The following is a 23,338-nucleotide window of genomic DNA, read 5'->3' as shown; positions in this document are numbered from 1 at the left end:
CTATTGCACACATACACACAAAAAAAACCTGGCTGTATTTATTCTCCATGATCTAAAGTTTATAATATGCATTTCGATTAAAATATACAATGGAATGCTGTTTGAACTGTATTCATTTAAATACGTTTTCATCAAAAATATAAATACATGGAATTCGTGTGAGTGCTCAGTCAGGTCCAATTCTTTGCTACCCCATGGACTGTGGCGAGTCAGGCTCCTCTGTCCATGGAATTTTCAAGGCAAGAATACTGGAGACGGTTGCCATTTCATATACGGAATTTAGAAAGATTGATGGCACCAGTGATCCTACATGCCGGGCAATAAAGGAGACTCGGACATAAAGAACAGACTTTTGGACTTGGTGGGAGAAGGCGAGGGCGGGATGACTTGAGAGAATAGCATTGACACATATACATTAACAGACAGTAATTCAAGTCAAATCCTAAAGGAATCTAGTCAAACCAGTCAATCCTAAAGGAAATCAAACCAGAATATTCACTGGAAGGACTAATGCTGAAGCCGAAGATCCAATACTTTGGATGGCATCACTGACTCAAAAGACGTGAGTTTGAGCAAGCTCTGGGAGATAGTGAAGGACAGGGAAGCCTGGCGTGCTGCAGTCCACGGGGCTGCAAAGAGTCGGACACGACTGAGCGACCGAAAAACAACAGTATACAATAACACATGTAACAGAAATGACCACTGCACGTTCAAGGCAGGAAACAGGGCACCCGAAGCCGGTGCTCCGGGACAACCCAGAGGGACGGGGTGGGGAGGGAGGTGCGAAGGGGCTTCAGGATGGAGGGGACATGTGGATAACTTCGGCCGATTCATGTTGATGTAGGGCAAAAACCGTCACAATACCGTAAAGTAATTATCCTCCAATTAAAATTAATACATTAATTTTTTAAAAAAGAAAAAGGAAAAAATAAATACATGAAACATATATCTATAAATGTACAAATTATATCTATAAAAATATAATCTGTACACTTATATATGCAGCTGCTGCTAAGTTGCTTCAGTCGTGTCCGACTCTGTGCGACCCCATGGACTGCAGCCTACCAGGCTTCTCCGTCCATGGGATTCTCCAGGCAAGCACACTGGAGTGGGCTGCCATTTCCTTCTCCAATGCATGAAAGTGAAAAGTAAAGTGAAGTCGCTCAGTCGTGCCGACTCTTCACGACCCCATGGACTGCAGCCTACCAGGCTCCTCCATCCATGGGATTTTCCAGGCAAGAGTACTGGAGTGGGGTGCCATTGCCTTCTCCTATATACATGAAATATATCTATAAATATATATCTATAAATGTACCAATTAAAATAACATTAAAATGACAACTAAAAATATACTCCATGTATTATCTCAAAAAATTTATTCTTCTTGTAAAATATTTAAACCAATTTTTATAATTGAAGGTCAAACACAAACTGTGATTAATGAACTCAAATTTTTTAAATCAAAATCATATAAATAAAGCTGTAGTTATACAAATTTGTTAAACTATAATTCAAGTGCTAAATATTTTTATAGCTGTAAAGTTATTTACAGTTTTCCTGTTGAAATCCTCCTAGATGCCAGTGTAAAGACTCCCCATCACGCTGCACTCCAGGGACTGGTGTATCTAGATGGACCCCAGCACATGCCCCTTGCAGGACCCATGCTGCAAAGTCTGGGGCGACTCACATGCCTGTTCACATTCAGAGTGGTCTCCTCTGCTCTGAGGCCACAGGGCAGATGTGGAGAAGTTGACCTGGGGGCCTGAATGGTGTTAGCCAAGAGATAAGCGGTTTGCTGTGCCACGTGGAGGACAGGTGCTGCCCACAAACAAGTCTGTCTGTGTCTGTTCTCCCAACACCGAGCCCAGAGCAGGGGCAAGGCCGGCAGTGCCTACTGGGCCCCTCTACAGAACCACGTGCACAGGTGAGCAGAGACCGTGAGCAGTGATGCTCAGGGAGGGGTCTTTCTAAAAGCCAAAGCCACACCCACAGTCCAGATGCCCACTCACAGAGGAATAACTGAATCATTTGCTGTGCTTTCATAAAACGGATACGGAACAGCCACAGAAATGAAAGAGCTAGACGGACCTGCAACAACACAAGTGAATGCCACGCACATCAGTTGAACAAGAGAAGCTCAAGGTAAAAAGTGATTGGTTTCACTTAAAGCAAACAAGCAAACAGATCTTGGACTGTGCCTGCTGGAAAATCCTTAAAGAGATAGGAATACCAGACTACCATAACTGCCTCCTGAGAAACATGTATGCTGGTCAAGAAGCAACAGTTAGAACTGGACATGGAACAACTGACCAGTTCAAAATTGGGAAAGGAGTATGACAAGGCTGTATATGGTCACCCTGTTTATTTAACTTATACACAAAGTACATCATGCGAAACGCCAGGCTGGATGAAGCACAAGCAGTAATCAAGATTGCCGGGAGAAATACCAACAACCTCAGATATGCAGATGACACCACCCTTATGGCAGAAAGCGAAGAGAAGCAAAAGAGCCTCTTGATGAAAGTGAAAGAGAAGAGTGAAAAAGCTGGCCTAAAGCCCAACATTAAAAAAACTAAGATCATGGCATCCGGTCCCATCACTTGTTAACAAACAGATGGGGTAATGTGGAAGCAGTGACAGATTTCCTTTTGTTGGTCTCCAAAATCACAGAGAACCATGACTGCAGCCATGAAATTAAAAGACGCTTGCTCCTTGGAAGGAAAGCTGTGACAAACCTAGACAGCATATGAAAAAGCAGAGACATCACTATATGCCAACAAAAGTCTGTATAGGCAAAGCTATGGTTTTTCCAGTAGTCGTGTACAATGTAAGAGGTGGACCATAAAGAAGGCTGAGCACTGAAGAACTGATGCCTTTGAACTGTGGTGTTGGAGAAAATTCTTGAGAGTCCCTTGGACAGGAAGGAAATCAAACCAGTCGATCCTAAAGGAAATCAACTATGAATATTCACTGGAAGGACTGATGCTGAAGTTCCAGTACTTAGGCTGCTTGATGTGAAGAGTGGACTCTTTGGAAAAGACCCTGATGCTGGGAAAGACTGAGGGCAAGAGGAGAAATGGGTGACAGAGGATGAGATGGTTGGATCATATCACCAAATCAATGGACATGAGTTTGAGTAAATTCAAGAAGACAGTAAAGGATACAGATGCCTGGAGTGCTATAGTCCATGGGGTCAGACATGACTTAGCAACTGAACAACAACGAGTGTCAGGAATAATTATAAAGCGGAGCCAGGAAGGGGTCACCACAATAGTCAATGTTTGGCATGTGGGTAGCTTTTAAGGGGATGGGGAGGGACAGTCACTGCAGGGGGCATGGGTGTCTTTAGCCTGTGGGGACACTGGAATTGTCTTTGCTATGGTCTGCCTATTTGTGTCCCCCAAACTCAAATGTTGGAGACCTAATGACCAAGGGGACGCTATTAGGAGATGAGCCTCTTGGGAGCTGATTAGGTCCTGAAAGTGGATGCTTCCTGAATGCGGTCACTGTCCTTCTAAAAGAGGCCCCAGGGACTTCCTTCACCCTTTCACCCATGTGGGGCACAGTGAGAAGTGTGAATTCAGAGGAGGGCCCCCACCTCACCACATGGACAGCATGGCCACGGATGTCCAGCCTCTGGAATGGTGAGGAATAAATGTCTGTTGTTTCTAAGCCGCCCAGATTCTGGTGTTTCCTCAGAGGAGCCAGGATGGAGGAATAGGGCAGTTTTCTCTCTGACTTTGATGGAGTTGTATGAGTTTCACTGGTACATTTCACAGCATCGTTTATTAAGCACACATTCACAGCTGTGTACTTTTCTGTATATTACACATCAAGAGAAAAATTTTTTTTAATGAAGGGAGGGCAAAAATTAGAAGATGGCAGCTCTAGATGACTTATTTAATCATTCATTCAGCAAATATTTATCCACACTGTGTGCCAGGCTCTTCACAAAATGTTCAGAAGCAAATTCAACATTTGAGATCCCACTCTGTCTTTTAAGAAGACATTTGTAAGCAGTCTCCTCACTTCCTCTCAGCTTGTGGCCAGAAATATTGCAAAGGGTAAGACACATACGTCCTCTCCTTAAAAACTTGCCCCTGCCTGTCCTGAGTGCTGGTGAGAATCAGGGCTCTTTTCTAATGATGCTCAAAACAGACAATGCAGGCCTGCATCACCGACATCCACCAGCGTCCTTTATTAAGTAACCTGCAAACTCTCCCTTGGACTTCCCAGGCGGTGCAGTGGTAAAGAATCCATCTGCCAACGTAGCAACTGCGAGAGACAGGGGTTTGATCCCTGGGTAGGGAAGATCCCTGGAGTAGGAAATAGCAACCTGCTCTGGTATTCTTCCCTAGAGAACTCATGGACAGAGGGCTGCACTCCAGGGGGTTGCAAGGAGTTGTAGACACACAAACACCCCTTCTCTCAGCTTTCCTACAGGAGGGAGACTTGGGGAGTGTTATCAGAGCCCCTCCAGAGCTGTCCTTGGTGCTGAACCTTGCAGAGCAAGGAACTCTGAATCTTTCAACTTCTCCTCATTCTTCAAAACATATCAACTCTTTTTGGGAGAGGGGACTACCATCTTAATTTTTTATTTTAGCAGGGGTTGGTGGTCAAGAAATTTAAAACACAAATACAATAAATTCTTTCTCGTGTTTTCAGTGGAGCAAAACACACTCGTCCATCATTCTTTACACCACTCCGATGGACAGCTTATTTTCTAATGAACTAAGATTCTCGACAACCTCAAATGTACACCAATAACCAGGCTCAAATGAGGGCTTAGCTCATAATCCCCACAACTCTGTGATATTCAGGAAACATATAAAGACTGCTTGTAGACTGTGTATAACTGAAATTCATAGACCAGCATCCCAGCAAAGGCGGTCACTCTGGTCTTTGCCAGAGAAGCAGGTGAGATGAATTCAAATCCTCTCAGGCAGATTCTTTACCGTTCGAGCTACAGGAAAGTCTTCTAAAACACCACAGGCTGGCAATTCCATGCACTTAAGACTCAGTCATGGACAACCACCTTCTGACTCTAGCAGTGGAACATGACGCTCAGGAAATAAGTGGAAAACTTAATATAAATAAACCACACTTGAATTCTAGTAGACTATGTGGCATTATTAAATTTTTTCTTGTAATGCTTAATATCTTTCTTGATTTCTCAATATCTCTTTACAGCATTTGGAGAACATTTTCAAAGCCCCCTTGTAGCTAATTTAATACCTACGAATTCCCCATGGATATGTAGAAAGATTGTACAGCTTAGGGGATTAAGTACTCTACATCTTATTACAAAAGTACAGGTTCAAAATATATAAAGCCCTATTATCTGAAAAATATTTTCCCTGTATATAAAATAAGTTACTTTAGGAGAGAAAATTATCATGTTAAAAGGCACATCACATCACCATCAATAAAACAATGTGTTTAAATACAAGTCAAAGAGTTAAAAGTCAAGAAAACTAAGAAGAAAGTTATCATTTCAGTATGATATTACCCTGTACTTATATAAAACTCTTTTAATGGAATTATTATTCATATAATAATTATTATATTATTCATATAACCTTGAATTCCTTTCATTGTTATCCAGTAATATAATCCCAATTAGCAGTACTATTCTCACTCTTTTGTGTTATTACAACCACTCTTCAAGAGAACTCAAAGTAAATAAGTTTAATTAAAGTTAATCTTTGGAATCCCCACTGAGGCAGAATGAAGTGGACATTATCCTCTTTGTACATAGAAATGTATGTCCATGAGAAGAATCCCAGATGAGGACTGCGGTGTTTCCAAGGGGAAAACATCCAGGTGTTTGAGATGAATGTGGTCCTGTGTGCTTACTGGATGCTGACTTAGGTCTCCCAGTTATGAGTCTGCACTTCATTGGTGACCAGTCTTTATGATGATGATCAACAGGCAGTCAGAATACCATTCCGGGCAGGGTGTCTCAGAAGCTTTCAGAACATCTCTGAGAGCTGTGCGTGGACCAGCCCTGATCCACTGGCATCCAGGTGAGAGGAGAAGGGGGAGATGGGGCAGAGTGAGGGGAGGAGGAGAAACTGTCATGTCATCCTGTTCATTTCCAGCATAGTCCAAAAGCCCAAACCAAGAAAATCATTGCTGAAAGCATCATGCCTTGTCTCAGTAGAAATGAAAAAATTGTCTGTATTTGTCCCTTTTGTTTCTTGATCAGATCATAATTTACTCAGGTGACAAAAGAGGTCAATTTCTAAGAACCGGAAACATTTGGACTTCCCTGGTGGCTCAGAAAGTAAAGAATCTGCCTGCAATGTGGCAGACACAGGTTCCGTCCCCGGGCTGGGAAACCTCCCTGGAGAAGGGGATGGCAACCCACTGCAGTGTTCTTGCCTGGAGAACTACATGGACAGAGGAGTCTTGCAGGCAACAGTCCATGGAGTCACAAAGAGTTGGACATGACTGAGTAACGAACACTTTCACTTTCAAAAGAGGAGTGTCCCTCTTGAAATCTTATATCACTTCCGTTATAAATTCTCTCTATGGTATATCATAGAGAGTGCACAAAACAAAACCAACTAGTAAAGGATCACAAACTAAACACCATTGTAACCACAAACTGGGTCAAGATACTGTCGGCACCTCAAGATATTTGTCGGCACCCCAAATAGCTTACAGGAAGTTGAATATTCAAAGAAAACAAAATGTTCACACCTTCTTTTTTAAGGGTGTCTTGGCATAGCATCCATATAAATTTTAGAATCAGCTTCTCAATTACACATACATACACTTCACCCAGTTAGCAGTTTTACTGGAATTGCATTGAATCTAGAGACCATGTTGGAAGCACTGATGTCTACAAAATAGTGAACCTTCCCCTTTGTAAACATGATATACTCTTCCACTTATTACTTTAAATTTCTCTTATTAATAGTGCCCTCATAAAGTCTTACATATTTGTGCCACTTGTTCTTAAATATTTGATGTTTTTATGTTATTGTAAATATCTTTTTAGATTTAATTTTCTAATTTGTATGCTTATAGATATCAATTTAGAGTTTCTATGCATTATTTTAGTGACCTGACTACCCTTATTATAAATTCCAATAGTCTATTAATGGACATAATCACATTATCTGTCAGAAAAGTTTTGGCTTTCCTACTTTTCAACCTTCGTACTTTCAAAGTTCTCATTATTACTTCTTTTACTTTTTATTAATTTTTACTGGAGTATGGTTGATTTACAATGCTGTGTTACTTTCTGCTGTACAGCAGAGTGAATCAGTTATATATATACATACATCCGCTCTTTTTTAGATTCTTTTGCCGTATAGGTCATTACAGAGTATTGAGTAGAGTTCCCTGTGCTCTACAGCAGGTTCTTATTATCAATAGTCATCTATTTCACAAGTGTGTATTTGTTGATTCCAATTTCCCAGTTTATCCCTCCCCTATTTTTCCTTTTGGCAGCCATAAGTGTGTTTTCTACGTCTGTGACTCTATTTCTGTTTGGTAAATAAGTTCATTTGTACCATTTTTTGATGCCACATAGAAGAGATACCACAAGATATTTGTAATATCACTTTTTGTGAATATCACTAATTTGTAAAATACAAATGCAACAGTGTATATAACATTTCTAATGTGCTATCTTACTAAGAAGCTATTCAAAGATGTGAACTAAAGAATCATCACTGAGTGGAGGTCCTTTGAGCCAGCCCTTTTCTCAGGAGCCCTGTCACTGGTACCATCCCCACAATTAATCCCCTTAATCCCCATGAATTCCATGTGTTCCGTAGTTGCCAGGTGTCCTACCAATCCCAGGAAGTTACAGAGCTAAAGGCGATTATTGAGGAGCAGGTAACAATGGGGAGCACTCACCCAACATTCTGTGGTTACCTGGTACTTAATAATTTGAGAAGGCTCCACAAAGTTTCCCCCACCTCACCCTGGCACTCAGAGGAACTGCCACCTCACACCATGAGCACAACTTGGCACCATGGGAAACAGGTGACGTGTTGGAGAGCACGTGAGCTTCTGAGCTCCGGTTACCTGCAGAGAGCTGCGTGCTTACCATGGAGTAGATGGGACCTCACCCCAGAACACTCCATACAATTGCTGGAGGGGGACTAGAGGGCTTTGGTGCCACTCTAACAGCAGAATTGACCTGGTTAGAAATGGTGACCCTGTGGAGCCCCCAGGACAAGGACAGCTAGTTCTCCTGTTGAGCCAAGTGGCCTTCTGTAAGCTTCCAGACAGGAGGGGAGGCTCCAGGTCACCCAGGTTTGATGGAGGAGCAATGATCAAGAGACGCGGATGCTTTCCTCAACCAAGCCTTCTTTTAAAGGATGTTTCTTCCTGCAACTTCACTCATGGTGTTGCCTGATGTCTTGTTTTGCAAAACAAATGGCATCTAGAGGCTCTAAGACCATAACCAGGGGACAGAGCTGTCCCCCTTTGGAAACACGTAAAAAGGATGCTGTCCCAAGAAAATTATCAGAACCACAGTCAAACATTTATGTACAAAGTTGATCAAAATGAGTTTGCTTCAAAAGGGGGAGAAATTAGAAAGGGTTTGAATGTATAAACCTAGATTTGAAGCATCACAATTTATCTTCTGGATGCATGTCACACAACCCTGGGACTCTCAGCCAGCACTGAGCAACCAGTGCTCAGCAATAAGAGAGGGCCCATACTGAGTTGTTAGGCAGGAAAATAAATTTTTAGAAATTCATATAAAATGATCTGGCATACGCTTTGGAAAGACAAAACGAGAAGTTTAGGGAAAATAAAGCATATCAAGACATAATAATGATTTTTGCAGTGGGAAAATAGTTGCTGTTTGTCTTCTTTTATGTACCCTCGTCTGTTCTCCAAGTTCTCAATAATGCATGTTTATAATTTTATCACCAGGAACAGGTTACACCTAGAAGGCTCCGTGCATTAGTGAGATACTCCGTGTGAAGGGCGGAAACCATCACCCAGGATTCAGTCTCCTTAGGCCTGTGTTCAAATCCTGGTTCAGCCTGTCATCATCATGGTGAGTATCTCGGTCACACTGGCCCTGCCGTGCTGTCAACTATAAAGAGGAGACTCACCCCACTTCTCAGGGTGCTGAGGAGGGCGCTAAGAGATGTGCTTAAAAGTACCAGGAAGCAGATTACTTTAACAGAGATGAACCTGTCCGTTTCCCACATTGTCAGTGAGACCTTGACAACGGAATCAGATCGATAATTCTAAACATGGCACATTTCACTGAATGTACTTCAGGGAAAGAGCAGCCTCATGTCTCATCCACCCAGGTCTTGGGGGTGGTCTTGGCACCTGGAAGTGCCCCCCATCCCCACGGCTGCTGCTGTGCCCATCACCTCCAGACATTCCCTCCTGCTCATCTTCTGACTCCTGGGAGTGCAGGTGTGGTTCTGACCTTGGTGTGGAGAGATGCCTCTTCACTTGTAGGATGATAGAGTCTGCGTTTCATCACCAGGTATCACTCAGTGTTGGAGCGTTCCATCACTTTTAGATATTTGTCCACCCTAAGTGTGAATCAGGTAACAGTTGTACATGTGGTTCCACTAAGAATGCCTTGGGGGAGAGGTGGGTGTGGTCCACTCAGTGCTGGCCATGGAGGAGCCTGCCCCAAACTGGTGTGAAGTCCAGGAGAGAGGGGTGGGTGGGCATGTGGGGGTCAGGGGCTGGAGAGATTTCTGTACCGCTGGGAGCATCACCCCTGTGAACACACCAGCTCAGGCCGCCTGCCTCTGTAAAATGCTCAATGTCCCGAGTCAAGGCTCCTCTCATTCTCCAGGCCACCACTACCTCTTCCAGGCTCAGGATCACAGGAGGGGACAGGAAGTCCCTGAAGCTCCAGGCCTCCTTTCCCCCAATTCTTGACTGTCCCATCAGGGGCTCAGACCCTTTCCCATGATAGCCTCCCTGCCTGCAGTGGGAGATGTTACTGTTGGAAAAGTACTGTACGTAGAACCCCTGAAGGCCATGAAGACTTGACTCATACTTAGAGGGTACGGCCAGATCCCCGGAGGGCCGTGGGAGTGTCTGCATCAAGTATAAAAGGATGGGGTGTGATGGGAGGACAGGGATGTGCAGGGACCAGGCTGGCCTCTGCTGGGTGCTGATTTGGGCTTATTCACACGTGGGTCACCTTGCTCTGCCCAGGCACGGGGAAGCCCTGCCCCTCTGGTTCCACTGCCACCCTCTCCCTGTGCCTCGGTTCTTTATTCAACAGTCAGCAAGTGGCCTGCCCAGCTCAGATTGCCACCAGCGCATGGCCGCAGGTGGGTGGAGAGGTGGACCAAGGCAAGTGGGTCTCCTGCCCCTACTGAGCCAAGGAAGGGGGGCCCAGGGAGGCCAACAGGCAGTAAATGAATCAACACAACTATGAGCCGAATAGCACCAGCAGGAACCATTGAGGTCACACACTGGTGATGGGATGCCATGCAGGATTGAGGTCGCACGCTGGTGATGGGGTGCAGTGCAGGATGGAGGTGGACGCAGGTTTGTGGAGAGAGGATGGAGCACCACTCAGAACCCTGAATGGCACGGAACAGCCCTGCAGAGGTCGGGGAGGGCAGGGACCTTTCCAACTAGAAAGACTTGTTCCAGGAATAAGAAGAAGGTCAGAAGGGTGTGAAATGAAAAGGCCAGGGTGGGGCTTGCAGCAGGCATGGAAGTACCAGCTAGGGTACCAGCCTCCCATCCAGGGGAAAGGATGCAGATGACCATGCAAGGGTCCAAGGCCACAGCCCAGAGTCCAGTCAGTCTGGAGGCTGTGGGGGCACTGATCTGACCGAGTAGACTGGTGTGGAGACCAGTCTACACAGGACAGGGGGCAGGAGACCACTGTGAGTTAGCTACCATGTTGAGCAGGAAGCATCCGGAGGTGAGTGAGCCCGAAAATGAAACCTGAAGTGTGATGGAGCTGTGAACGCTCAGTTAGAAACCAGAGAGCACCTGGGAAGGCCTGTCACCTCCCAGCTCGGGTGTCCCATCCCCTCTGTGCAGTCTCCTTTCTTGAGGAAGCCCCTCCCACCACCCCAGCCTCAGCCAGCCCTTGCCATTCTCTGAGCACGTGTAGCATGTTTCCCTGCTGCCCTCTGTGTGTGCTTGACGCAGCCTCGCCTCTTCTCCACCAGAACGTTTGCTACTCTCCACTTTTGAGACCACAGATTGAGTCCTCTGGGGGCCCAAAGAGGCTGCATGTGTCTATGCTCCTGCTCTCCTCCAACTGTGCAGTCTGGTTCCTTTGTGTCCAAGCAAGAGTGGCTGTTCCTCAAGCAGGAGTCACATCTGATGCTGAATCTAGCAAAAGGAGATATTCAGTAAAAAGTCCAATTCACTGCACCTGAGCAGCATCAATGCTTCAAGGGGAAGTGGAGAAGTACCAGCCACAAACACTCTGGGAAGCAGACACACAGACATCCCACTACCCACTCATCATGTCTACACTGGTCTCCAGTGCCTCTCAACACACCCTTGACCACTGGCCATTCCTCCTGGCCTTGATTCTGCTCTCACATCCCTCCTCCAGGGCAGCAGGCAGCCCAGTCCCCAGTGCAGACCTTGGCTCCATCCCAGACACACCCTCTTCTGACTTTAGAGATTCCACAAGAGCATTCTGGCTAATCCCTTCGCTTTCTGGTCCAGGTTTCCAGAAGAACCGCCCCCCCTCCACCCGCCCCCGCATCCCATACTGTTCCCTTTAAAAGCAGCTGCCAGCCCAAGACTCTGAATTGAAACAGGAGAGATGAAGCCAGTGAAGTAAGAGAGTAGAACATGGAGACAGGAGGTAGGACATCACTGGCTCTTTCTGTCTAACCTTTCTTTATCACATAGGCTGAAGAGCATTTGCCTTGAGCTTATGCAGGCTTGAATCTTCAAGCTGCATTTGCTGAAAATTCAATGCCATGGTTGATTTCACGCTGAGTGAAATTTCACTGTAACTTTATCTACTGTGCTGCCAGTTTGGGAATTACAAAGCTCCCCCAATTAAAGAATTTTACCCATGAAGTTCTCATTTATAAATTTCTAGAGTCCTTTGGCATTAACCCTACTGCTAGAATCCAATTCTTCAATGTCAAAATATTAGAGTAAGACTTCCCTGGTGGTTCAGTGATTAAGAATCTGCCTTGCAATGCACGGGCCACAGTTTCAATGCTTGGTCTGGAAACTAGGATCCCATGCGCCTCAGAGTAACTAAGTACAAGTCGCAACTACTGAACCCATGCGCTCTGGAGTCTGTGAGCTACAACTGGAAAGTCTGTGAGCTACAGCTGGAGAGACTGTGAGCTACAGCTGGAGAGACTGTGAGCTACAGCTGGAAAGTCTGTGAGCTACAACTGGAAAGTCTGTGAGCTACAGCTGGAAATCCTGTGTGCTACAGCTGGAGAGACTGTGAGCTACAGCTGGAGAGCCTGTGTGCTACAGCTAGAGAGTCTGTGAGCTACAGCTGGAGAGCCTGTGAGCTACAGCTGGAGAGTCTGTGAGCTACAGCTGGAAAGTCTGTGAGCTACAACTGGAAAGTCTGTGAGCTACAGCTGGAAATCCTGTGTGCTACAGCTGGAGAGACTGTGAGCTACAGCTGGAGAGCCTGTGTGCTACAGCTAGAGAGTCTGTGAGCTACAGCTGGAGAGCCTGTGAGCTACAGCTGGAGAGTCTGTGAGCTACAGCTGGAGAGTCTGTGAGCTACAGCTGGAAATCCTGTGTGCTACAGCTAGAGAGCCTGTGAGCTGCAGCTGGAGAGTCTGTGAGCTACAGCTGGAAATCCTGTGTGCTACAGCTGGAGAGTCTGTGTGCTACAGCTGGAGAGTCTGTGAGCTACAGCTGGAAATCATGTGTGCTACAGCTAGAGAGCCTATGAGCTGCAGCTGGAGAGTCTGTGAGCTACAGCTGGAGAGTCTGTGAGCTACAGCTGGAGAGTCTGTGAGCTACAGCTGGAAATCCTGTGTGCTACAGCTTGCGAGTATGTGTGCTATAGCTGGAGAGTCTGTGAGCTACAGCTGGAGAGGCTGTGAGCTGCAGCTGGAGAGCCTGTGAGCTATAGCTGGAGAGCCTGTGAGCTACAGCTGGAGAGTCTGTGAGCTACAGCTGGAGAGCCTGTGAGCTATAGCTGGAGAGCCTGTGTGCTACAGCTGGAGAGTCTGTGAGCTACAGCTGGAGAGCCTGTGTGCTACAGCTGGAGAGTCTGTGAGCTACAGCTGGAGAGCCTGTGTGCTACAGCTGGAGAGTCTGTGTGCTACAGCTAGACAGCCTGTGAGCTACAGCTGGAGAGTCTGTGAGCTACAGCTGGAAATCCTGTGTGCTACAGCTAGAGAGCCTGTGAGCTACAACTGGAAAGTCTGTGAGCTACAGCTGGAAATCCTGTGTGCTACAGCTAGAGAGCCTGTGAGCTACAGCTGGAGAGTCTGTGAGCTACAGCTGGAGAGCCTGTGTGCTACAGCTGGAGAGTCTGTGTGCTACAGCTAGACAGCCCGTGAGCTACAGCTGGAGAGTCTGTGAGCTACAGCTGGAAATCCTGTGTGCTACAGCTAGAGAGCCTGTGAGCTACAGCTGGAGAGTCTGTGAGCTACAGCTGGAGAGTCTGTGAGCTACAGCTGGAAAGTCTGTGAGCTACAACTGGAAAGTCTGTGAGCTACAGCTGGAAATCCTGTGTGCTACAGCTGGAGAGCCTGTGAGCTACAGCTGGAGAGTCTGTGAGCTACAGCTGGAGAGTCTGTGAGCTACAGCTGGAAATCCTGTGTGCTACAGCTAGAGAGCCTGTGAGCTACAGCTGGAGAGTCTGTGAGCTACAGCTGGAAATCCTGTGTGCTACAGCTGGAGAGTCTGTGTGCTACAGCTGGAGAGTCTGTGAGCTACAGCTGGAAATCCTGTGTGCTACAGCTAGAGAGCCTATGAGCTGCAGCTGGAGAGTCTGTGAGCTACAGCTGGAGAGTCTGTGAGCTACAGCTGGAGAGTCTGTGTGCTACAGCTGGAGAGCCTGTGAGCTGCAGCTGGAGAGCCTGTGAGCTATAGCTGGAGAGCCTGTGAGCTGCAGCTGGAGAGTCTGTGAGCTACAGCTGGAGAGCCTGTGTGCTACAGCTGGAGAGCCTGTGAGCTATAGCTGGAGAGCCTGTGAGCTACAGCTGGAGAGTCTGTGAGCTACAGCTGGAGAGTCTGTGTGCTACAGCTGGAGAGCCTGTGAGCTGCAGCTGGAGAGCCTGTGAGCTATAGCTGGAGAGCCTGTGAGCTACAGCTGGAGAGTCTGTGAGCTACAGCTGGAGAGCCTGTGAGCTATAGCTGGAGAGCCTGTGAGCTACAGCTGGAGAGTCTGTGAGCTACAGCTGGAGAGCCTGTGAGCTACAGCTGGAGAGTCTGTGAGCTACAGCTGGAGAGTCTGTGAGCTACAGCTGGAAAGTCTGTGAGCTACAACTGGAAAGTCTGTGAGCTACAGCTGGAAATCCTGTGTGCTACAGCTGGAGAGTCTGTGTGCTACAGCTGGAGAGTCTGTGAGCTACAGCTGGAAATCCTGTGTGCTACAGCTAGAGAGCCTGTGAGCTACAGCTGGAGAGTCTGTGAGCTACAGCTGGAGAGTCTGTGAGCTACAGCTGGAAAGTCTGTGAGCTACAACTGGAAAGTCTGTGAGCTACAGCTGGAAATCCTGTGTGCTACAGCTGGAGAGCCTGTGTGCTACAGCTAGAGAGTCTGTGAGCTACAGCTGGAGAGCCTGTGTGCTACAGCTAGAGAGTCTGTGAGCTACAGCTGGAGAGCCTGTGAGCTACAGCTGGAGAGTCTGTGAGCTACAGCTGGAGAGTCTGAGCTACAGCTGGAAATCCTGTGTGCTACAGCTGGAGAGCCTGTGTGCTACAGCTGGAGAGTCTGTGTGCTACAGCTGGAGAGTCTGTGAGCTACAGCTGGAAATCCTGTGTGCTACAGCTAGAGAGCCTGTGAGCTACAGCTGGAGAGTCTGTGAGCTACAGCTGGAAATCCTGTGTGCTACAGCTGGAGAGTCTGTGTGCTACAGCTGGAGAGTCTGTGAGCTACAGCTGGAAATCCTGTGTGCTACAGCTAGAGAGCCTATGAGCTACAGCTGGAGAGTCTGTGTGCTACAGCTGGAGAGTCTGTGAGCTACAGCTGGAGAGTCTGTGAGCTACAGCTGGAGAGTCTGTGTGCTACAGCTGGAGAGTCTGTGTGCTACAGCTTGAGAGTATGTGTGCTATAGCTGGAGAGTCTGTGAGCTACAGCTGGAGAACTTGTGTGCTACAGCTGGAGAGTGTATGTACTACAGCTGGAGAGCCTGTGAGCTACAGCTGGAGAACTTGTGTGCTACAGCTGGAGAGTCTATGTGCTACAGCTGGAGAGCCTGTGAGCTACAGCTGGAGAACTTGTGTGCTACAGCTGGAGAGTCTATGTACTACAGCTGGAGAGCCTATGAGCTGCAGCTGGAGAGCCTGTGAGCCACAGCTGGAGAGCCTGTGAGCCACAGCTGGACTAGAGAGCCTGTGTGCAACAACTGGAGAGCCTGTGAGCTACAGCTGGAGAACTTGTGTGCTACAGCTGGAAATCCTGTGAGCTACAGCTGGAGAGCCTGTGAGCTACAGCTGGAGAGCCTGTGAGCTACAGCTGGAGAGCCTGTGTGCTACAGCTGGAGAGCCTGTGAGCTACAGCTGGAGAGCCTGTGAGCTACAGCTGGAGAGCCTGTGAGCTACAGCTGGAGAGCCTATGTGCTACAGCTGGAGAGTCTGTGTGCTACAGCTGGAGAGCCTGTGAGCTACAGCTGGAGAGCCTGTGAGCTATAGCTGGAGAGCCTGTGAGCTACAGCTGGAGAGTCTGTGAGCTACAGCTGGAGAGCCTGTGTGCTACAGCTGGAGAGTCTGTGTGCTACAGCTGGAGAGTCTGTGAGCTACAGCTGGAAATCCTGTGTGCTACAGCTAGAGAGCCTGTGAGCTACAGCTGGAGAGTCTGTGAGCTACAGCTGGAAATCCTGTATGCTACAGCTGGAGAGCCTGTGAGCTACAGCTGGAGAGTCTGTGAGCTACAGCTGGAAATCCTGTATGCTACAGCTGGAGAGCCTGTGAGCTACAGCTGGAGAGCCTGTGAGCTACAGCTGGAGAGTCTGTGTGCTACAGCTGGAGAGTCTGTGTGCTACAGCTTGAGAGTATGTGTGCTATAGCTGGAGAGTCTGTGAGCTACAGCTGGAGAGCCTGTGAGCTGCAGCTGGAAATCCTGTATGCTACAGCTGGAGAGCCTGTGAGCTACAGCTGGAGAGCCTGTGAGCTACAGCTGGAGAGTCTGTGTGCTACAGCTGGAGAGTCTGTGTGCTACAGCTTGAGAGTATGTGTGCTATAGCTGGAGAGTCTGTGAGCTACAGCTGGAGAGCCTGTGAGCTGCAGCTGGAGAACTTGTGTGCTACAGCTGGAGAGCCTGTATGCTATAGCTGGAGAGCCTGTGAGCTAATGCTGGAGAGCCTGTGAGCTGCAGCTGGAGAGCCTGTGAGCCACAGCTGGACTGGAGAGCCTGTGTGCAACAACTGGAGAGCCTGTGAGCTACAGCTGGAGAGCCTGTGAGCCACAGCTGGACTGGAGAGCCTGTGTGCAACAACTGGAGAGCCTGTGAGCTACAGCTGGAGAACTTGTGTGCTACAGCTGGAGAGTCTATGTACTACAGCTGGAGAGCCTGTGAGCTACAGCTGGAGAGCCTGTGTGCAACAACTGGAGAGCCTGTGTGCAACAACTGGAGAGCCTGTGAGCTACAGCTGGAGAGCCTGTGAGCTACAGCTGGAGAACTTGTGTGCTACAGCTGGAGAGTCTATGTGCTACAGCTGGAGAGCCTGTGAGCTACAGCTGGAGAACTTGTGTGCTACAGCTGGAGAGTCTATGTACTACAGCTGGAGAGCCTATGAGCTGCAGCTGGAGAGCCTGTGAGCCACAGCTGGAGAGCCTGTGAGCCACAGCTGGACTAGAGAGCCTGTGTGCAACAACTGGAGAGCCTGTGAGCTACAGCTGGAGAACTTGTGTGCTACAGCTGGAGAGCCTGTGAGCTACAACTGGAAATCCTGTGAGCTACAACTGGAGAGCCTGTGTGCTACAGTGAAATGTCATGCATGATACAACTTAAGACCCAATGCAGCCAAATAAGTAAATAAAAATTAGAGTGATAATGAAGCTTGGGAACCTCTGTTGACATGAGGGTGTATTCCCTCACAGTCATAAGTGTAATGATTACTCCCGCAAAAGTAGGGGGTGGTTCCCAGTGTTAAAAGGAATGATTTTAGTGCTGAAGCTTCAGAAACATCTCTTGGGGCTCCCTGGTTCTCCAGTGGTAAAGAATCTGCCTGCCAGTGCAGGAGATATAGGTTCAGTCCCTGACCCAGGAAGATGCCACATGCCATGAAGCACCTAAGCCCGTGCATCACAACTACTGTGCTCTAGAGCCTGGATGCTGAGACTACTGAGCCCGTGCATTGCACTTACTGAAGCCTGAGCTCTAGAGCTCGTCTCCAGAACAAGAGAAGCCACTGCGATGAGAAGCCTGTGCACTGCAAGGAGAGCAGCTCCTTGGAGAGTATCTCTTGCTCGCCACAACTAGAAAAAGCCCACGCACAGCAATGAAGACCCAGCACAGCCAAAAATCAATGAATGATTTAAAAATAAATAAATAAATAAACCATCCCTTGGCTCAAAGAGCGCAAGCTTCAGGGAGCTATGCAGGTCAATGGGGCTCAGTGCCAACATCTTGAATGTTCACTGCTCCTTCAGAACCAGATCCAGTCTCCAACAATAAGGCTAACATGCGAGCCTCAGAACTGAATCACGGGAATGCTTCCAGGCAGGCTTTCCAGCAGAAAAGTTATCCTCTGAGGCTGACTCTGCCTGGCTTTCTGCCCACACACATTTAAACCTTTCAAATTTCCCAACTGTTCCTGCTGAAGGACTTCTAGAACAGAACTCTTTTCTACCATTGCTTTCATTCATTACATACAAATAAAAATACCTGACAGTAATTAGGAATTCGTGATGAAGCCATGTGAAAATCAAACTAAACATGTTTCTGGTGTCTGAGATGAAAGAGACTCAATTCCTCGTGCTGAAGACAAAAATTAAATAGAATTGTTATTTCAGGCTGAAAGGAAGCATGCACTTTTTTATTGAAATAGAGTTGATTTACAATGTGTTCATTTCTGCTGTACAGCAAAGTGACTCAGTTATTTTCACTTATTTTCCATTGTGGTTTATGACAGGATATTGTAGGACCATGTTGTTAATCCATCCTATCACTCAGTCATGTCCGGTTCTTTGCGATCCCAAGGAATGTAGCTCCACCCCCCAGGCTCTTCTGTCCATGGGATTCTTCAGGCAAGGATACTGGAGTGGGATGTCATTGTCTTCTCCAGGGGCTCTTCCCAACCCCAGGATTGAACCTGGGTCTCCCACATTGCAGGTACATTCTTTAACATCTGAGCCACCAGTGAAGTCCCATCCTATATTTAGTCCCATCCCTGCTGGCAAACACAAGTCTGTTTTCTATATCTTATTGTGTTTTATAGTGTTTTTATATTTCATAGACAGGTATGTTCATTTGTGCCTTATTTTAGATTCAACATATAAGTGATATCATATGATATTTGTCTTTCTCTGAGTAACTTCCATAGTGTGCTAATATACAGACCCATCCACATTGCTGCAGGTGGCATTATTTCATTCTTTTTAGCATGTGCTTTTAAAGAAGGCAGCTCAGGCAGTTCCCTTTCAAACTATAATCTTTCAAACTATAATCAACCTTCTGTATCCACAAGTTTTGCATCCATGGATTCAACTGGTTGAATCCCCAAAAGCAGAACCTATGGATATGGAGGGCTGGTTATATTCTTGCTGCATGTGTGATCAGTCATGTCCAGCTCTTTGCAACCCCATGGACTATAGCCCCCCAGGCTCCTCTGTCCATGGAACTTCCCAGGCAAGAATATTGGAGTGGGTTCTCATTCCCTCCTCCAGGGGATCTTCCCAACCCAGGGATCAAACCCTTCTCCACATCTCCTGCATTGGCAGGCAGATTCTCTGTGGATGAGCCACATGGGAAATATTCATGGTACTACACCATTTCATACAAGGCACTTGAATACCCATGGATTTTGGTATCTTTAGGGGCTTATGGAACCAATCCCCCATGGATACCTAGGGATGATTGTAATTGTAGTTGAAATAAGATTTTATCATTTAAATAGTTTGCACTAGACTCTTTTTAAAAGGAAGCATATATGGGAAAACATTTTGATAAGTTATCTGAAGTAAATGTAAGACTTGGAGGACAAAGTTCATATGAGATAGGGAACCAGAGCAGGAAGTTGGGGCCTCCAGCAAGAGATGAGAGGAAGAGAGGAGGAAAAGTGAATATTGGAGACATGGAAGAATATGGGGGGTGAGTTGAGGACGTGGAGAGGAGATTTTGTGAACTGAACTATCTAAAATTGCTTGCATTGACACAGTATTAACTCTATCATGTTCCTCAAGGTTTCCATAAAGTCTTTTACACATTTAAATGCTTGGGTGAGTGAAGAATTGTATGTCAGGATGAAAGCCATTCAGATCAAGGATTACACTCACTCACTGGTAAGATATTTGCTACACTCAAATAAGTCAATAGAGGCAGGTTTCTGCTGACCCAAAGGCAACCCTGAGGATGTAAACACTAGAGCATTTATCAACAAAGAAGGTATCAATAAAATTACTTCCACAAAGGTGAACTAAGGATTTAAACAATTCAATCCAGATTTTAAACAGGCAAAGTTCTCCTAGCAGATAATATGAGTAAACTGATGAGAAAGGTGATGACGATGAGCATACACAATGAAAAGCACGATGACCTTTTGACAATGGTATGATAATGACGGACATAATGGTGATGGCGATGGTGGTGATGATGGTAATAGTCATGGTGGTGATCATGATGGTGGTGATGGGATGGTGGTGATGCTGGGAATAGCGATGGTGATGGTGATAATGATGGTGGTGATGATGGTGGTGATGGCGATGGTGGTGGTGATGGTAATAGTCATGGTGGTGATCATGATGGTGGTGATGGGATGGTGGTGATGCTGGGAATAGCGATGGTGATGGTGATAATGATGGTGGTGATGATGGTGGTGATGGTTATGGTGGTGGTGATGGTAATAGTCATGGTGGTGATCATGATGGTGGCGATGGGATGGTGGTGATGCTGGGAATAGCGATGGTGATGGTGATAATGATGGTGGTGATGATGGTGGTGATGGTTATGGTGGTGGTGATGGTAATAGTCATGGTGGTGATCATGATGGTGGTGATGGTATGGTGGTGATGCTGGTAATAGCTGTGGTGATGGTGGTGGTGATAACGATGGTGATGGTTATGGTGGTGGTGATGATAATAGTTATGGTTATGGTGGTGATGATGGTGGTGATGGTTATGGTGGTGGTGGTGCTTCTGATGGTGATAAGGAGCATGATGATGGTCGTGGTGAAGACGATGGTGATTACAGCTAACATCTTTGAGTGCTTACTCTCTGTTAGGTCCATGACAGCTTAATTAAGCTATTGAATTTAATCACAATATATAAGCTTCACCTGCTGCTATTGTCATTTTGTAGATGAGAATAATAACAACTCCATCATCTAACTGGAAAGAGACACAGAGGACATTCTAACCTGGAACGACCATGAGTCCAAAGAATCTTTGGTGTTCCAGGAACAAGAAGTCAGTTAACAATGGAAACATGCCTTGGGAGTGAGTCACGGGGTGAGTGACAGCACTGCACCTGTTAAGGCAGTGGCTAGTGTAAGCACTGCACACACACACACACTACCTACTACCTAGGGAGGACTATTGCCTCAGAGGACACAAGAGGCAGAAAGAGGGGCGAGGGGGAGGGGCGGGTGGAAAGGGGCTCTGGAGCTGTGTGTACCTAAAAGAGAGAAACTGAAAAAAAGGCAGGAAATAACCACAGTGCATGCACCAAGATCTCTGCAGCCTCCACCTGTCATCGCTGAGTCCCACTCCCCCCACCTCCAGCTCCTCCACCTCCAGAGGAGTCTGCTGCAATCATCAGTAATTTAGTGCATGACCACACAGACAACCCCAGCAGGGTTGCCAGACTAAACAGGGGGAGCCCAGTTGTGTCTGGATTTCAGACAAGCGAGAAATACATTTGAGCACAAGTTTAGTGCCACACATGGGAAATTCACAGGTAACTGGAAATCCTCATTGTCTGTTGCTGAATGTGGTAACTGTACTTTTCCAAAATCAAACTCCTTCTATTGTTCCATTTCTCTCTACTGCTCATTGATTCAGGATAATGGTGGTGAAAGTAAAGTCTGATGCCATAAAGAACAATATTGCATAGGAACCTGGAATGCTATTAATAGGTCCATGAATCAAGGTAAATTGGATGTGGTCAAGCAGGACATGGCAAGAGTGAATACTTACATCTTAAGAAGCGGTGAACTAAAATAGATGAGAATGGGAGAACTTAATACAGATGACCATTATATCTACTACTGTGTGAAGAATCCCTTAGAAAAAATGGAATAGCCCTCATAGTCAACAAAAGAGTCTGAAATGCAGCACTTGGGTGCAATCTCAAAAAATGACACAATGATCTCAGTTCATTTCCAAGGCAAGCCATTCAACATCACAGTCATCCAAGTCTATACCCCAACCACTAATGCTGAAGAAACTGAAGTCGAATGGTACTATGAAGACTTACAAGACCTTCTAGAGTTAACATCAAAAGAAAAAAAAGGATGTCTTTTTCATCATACAGGACCGGAAAGCAAAAGTAGGAAGTCAAGAGATACCTGGAGTAACAGGCAAGTTTAGCCTTGGAGTACAAAATGAAGCAAGTTAAAAGCTAACAGAGTTTCAGGAAGTCAAAAGAACACACTTGTCATAGAATACTCCCTCTTCCAACAAAACAAGAGATGACTCTATACATGGATATCACCAGATGGTCAATAACAAAATCAGATTGATTATATTCTTTGCAGCCGAAGATGGAGAAGGAGAATGGAAAACAGGAACAAATTCACTGTGTTTTTCCACAAATTCAGATTCTCAAGCTTTGAGAATGGGGAAGACAGGCAGGAGGGGTTGGATTTTCTGCTTAGTTTTTGTGTGGTTGTGGCCAATTTAAGATGCTTGCAAGCAGTTCTTACTAAAGACTGCCACAAATGCACGGAGGCAGCTGGAAGGAGGTTGTGTTTATCTTAAATAATCAGCTCCCAGGCATTCAATCAACAATAAGTATTAGGCACTCCCTCCACACCAGACAGCCCAGTAGGCTCAGGGGCTGCCCTGGAGATAACAGGGAATAAGCTTCCTACCTTCATGGAGGCCACACACAGTTACAGCCTGAGCTGTGTCCCTTAAAATGTGTGTGTTGAAGTTCTAAACTCCCACTACCTCATAATGTGACCTTATGGGTCTTTACAAGATGCAGGCTTCGTGCCAAGTTGCTTCAGTCATATCTGACTCTTTGGGACCCTAGGGACTGTAGCCCGCCAGGCTCCTCTGTCCACGGGATTTTCCAGGCAAGAATCCTAAGTGGGTTGCCATGCCCTCCTCCAGGAAATCTTACTGACTCAAGGATCGAACCTGTGTCTTCTGCATTTCAGGTGGATTCTTTGCTGTCTGAGTGACCTGGGAAGCCCTGTTTATGAGATGAAAGTGAAAGTGAAAGCCACTCAGTAATGTCTGACTCTTTGTAACCCCATGGACTGTACAGTTCATGGAATTCTCCAGGCCAGAATATAGGAGTGGGTAGCCTTTCCCTTCTCCAAGGGATCTTCCCAGTCTAGAAATCAAACCGGGGTCTCCTGCATTGCAGCCAGATTCTTTACTAACTGAGGTATCAGGGATATCTTTATATCCCTGATATATACCAGATATATCCCTGATATATCTGATATATCCCAAATATCTTTACGAGATAATCAAGATACCTCGAGGATATATCAGGGATATACCAGATATATCAGGGATATACCAGGAATATCAGGGATATACCAGATATACCAGGTATGTCAGAGATATGCCAGATATATCTGATATATACCAGATATCTTTATGAGATAATCAAGCTCAAATAAGTCCATTAACTTTGGGCTGTACTTCAACAGGACGGCTGTCCTTATAGAGGGGAAATTTGGACACAGGGAAGATGACGTGGAGGCAGAGGGTGGTGTGGAACATTTATAAGCCAGGCAACACCAGAGGCTGCTAGAGGCTCGGAGAGAGGTCTGGAGCAGACCCATCACCTGCCCCTTCAGAGGGAGCCTGGCTCTACCAACCTCTTGATCTCAGACTTCTGGTCTCCATAATCA

The 23,338-nt window shown here is 46.5% G+C and overlaps 1 long non-coding RNA gene across 1 annotated transcript in view; it reads left to right on the top strand.

The window, feature by feature from the left end:
• The first annotated feature begins 7,929 nt into the window (after positions 1–7,929).
• Positions 7,930–23,338, top strand: part of LOC133233776 (uncharacterized) — a 28,105-nt gene continuing 12,696 nt past the window's right edge. The window contains exons 1-3 of the long non-coding RNA XR_009731844.1: positions 7,930–8,001; positions 8,905–9,031; positions 11,656–11,797. This is a non-coding gene — a long non-coding RNA (uncharacterized LOC133233776). The remainder of the gene's footprint in view (positions 8,002–8,904; positions 9,032–11,655; positions 11,798–23,338) is intronic.

This window comes from Bos javanicus, chromosome 20, assembly GCF_032452875.1.
Source record: "Bos javanicus breed banteng chromosome 20, ARS-OSU_banteng_1.0, whole genome shotgun sequence".
In the NCBI taxonomy this organism is placed as follows: domain Eukaryota; kingdom Metazoa; phylum Chordata; class Mammalia; order Artiodactyla; family Bovidae; genus Bos; species Bos javanicus.
This window is presented reverse-complemented; position numbering and strand designations above follow the sequence as displayed.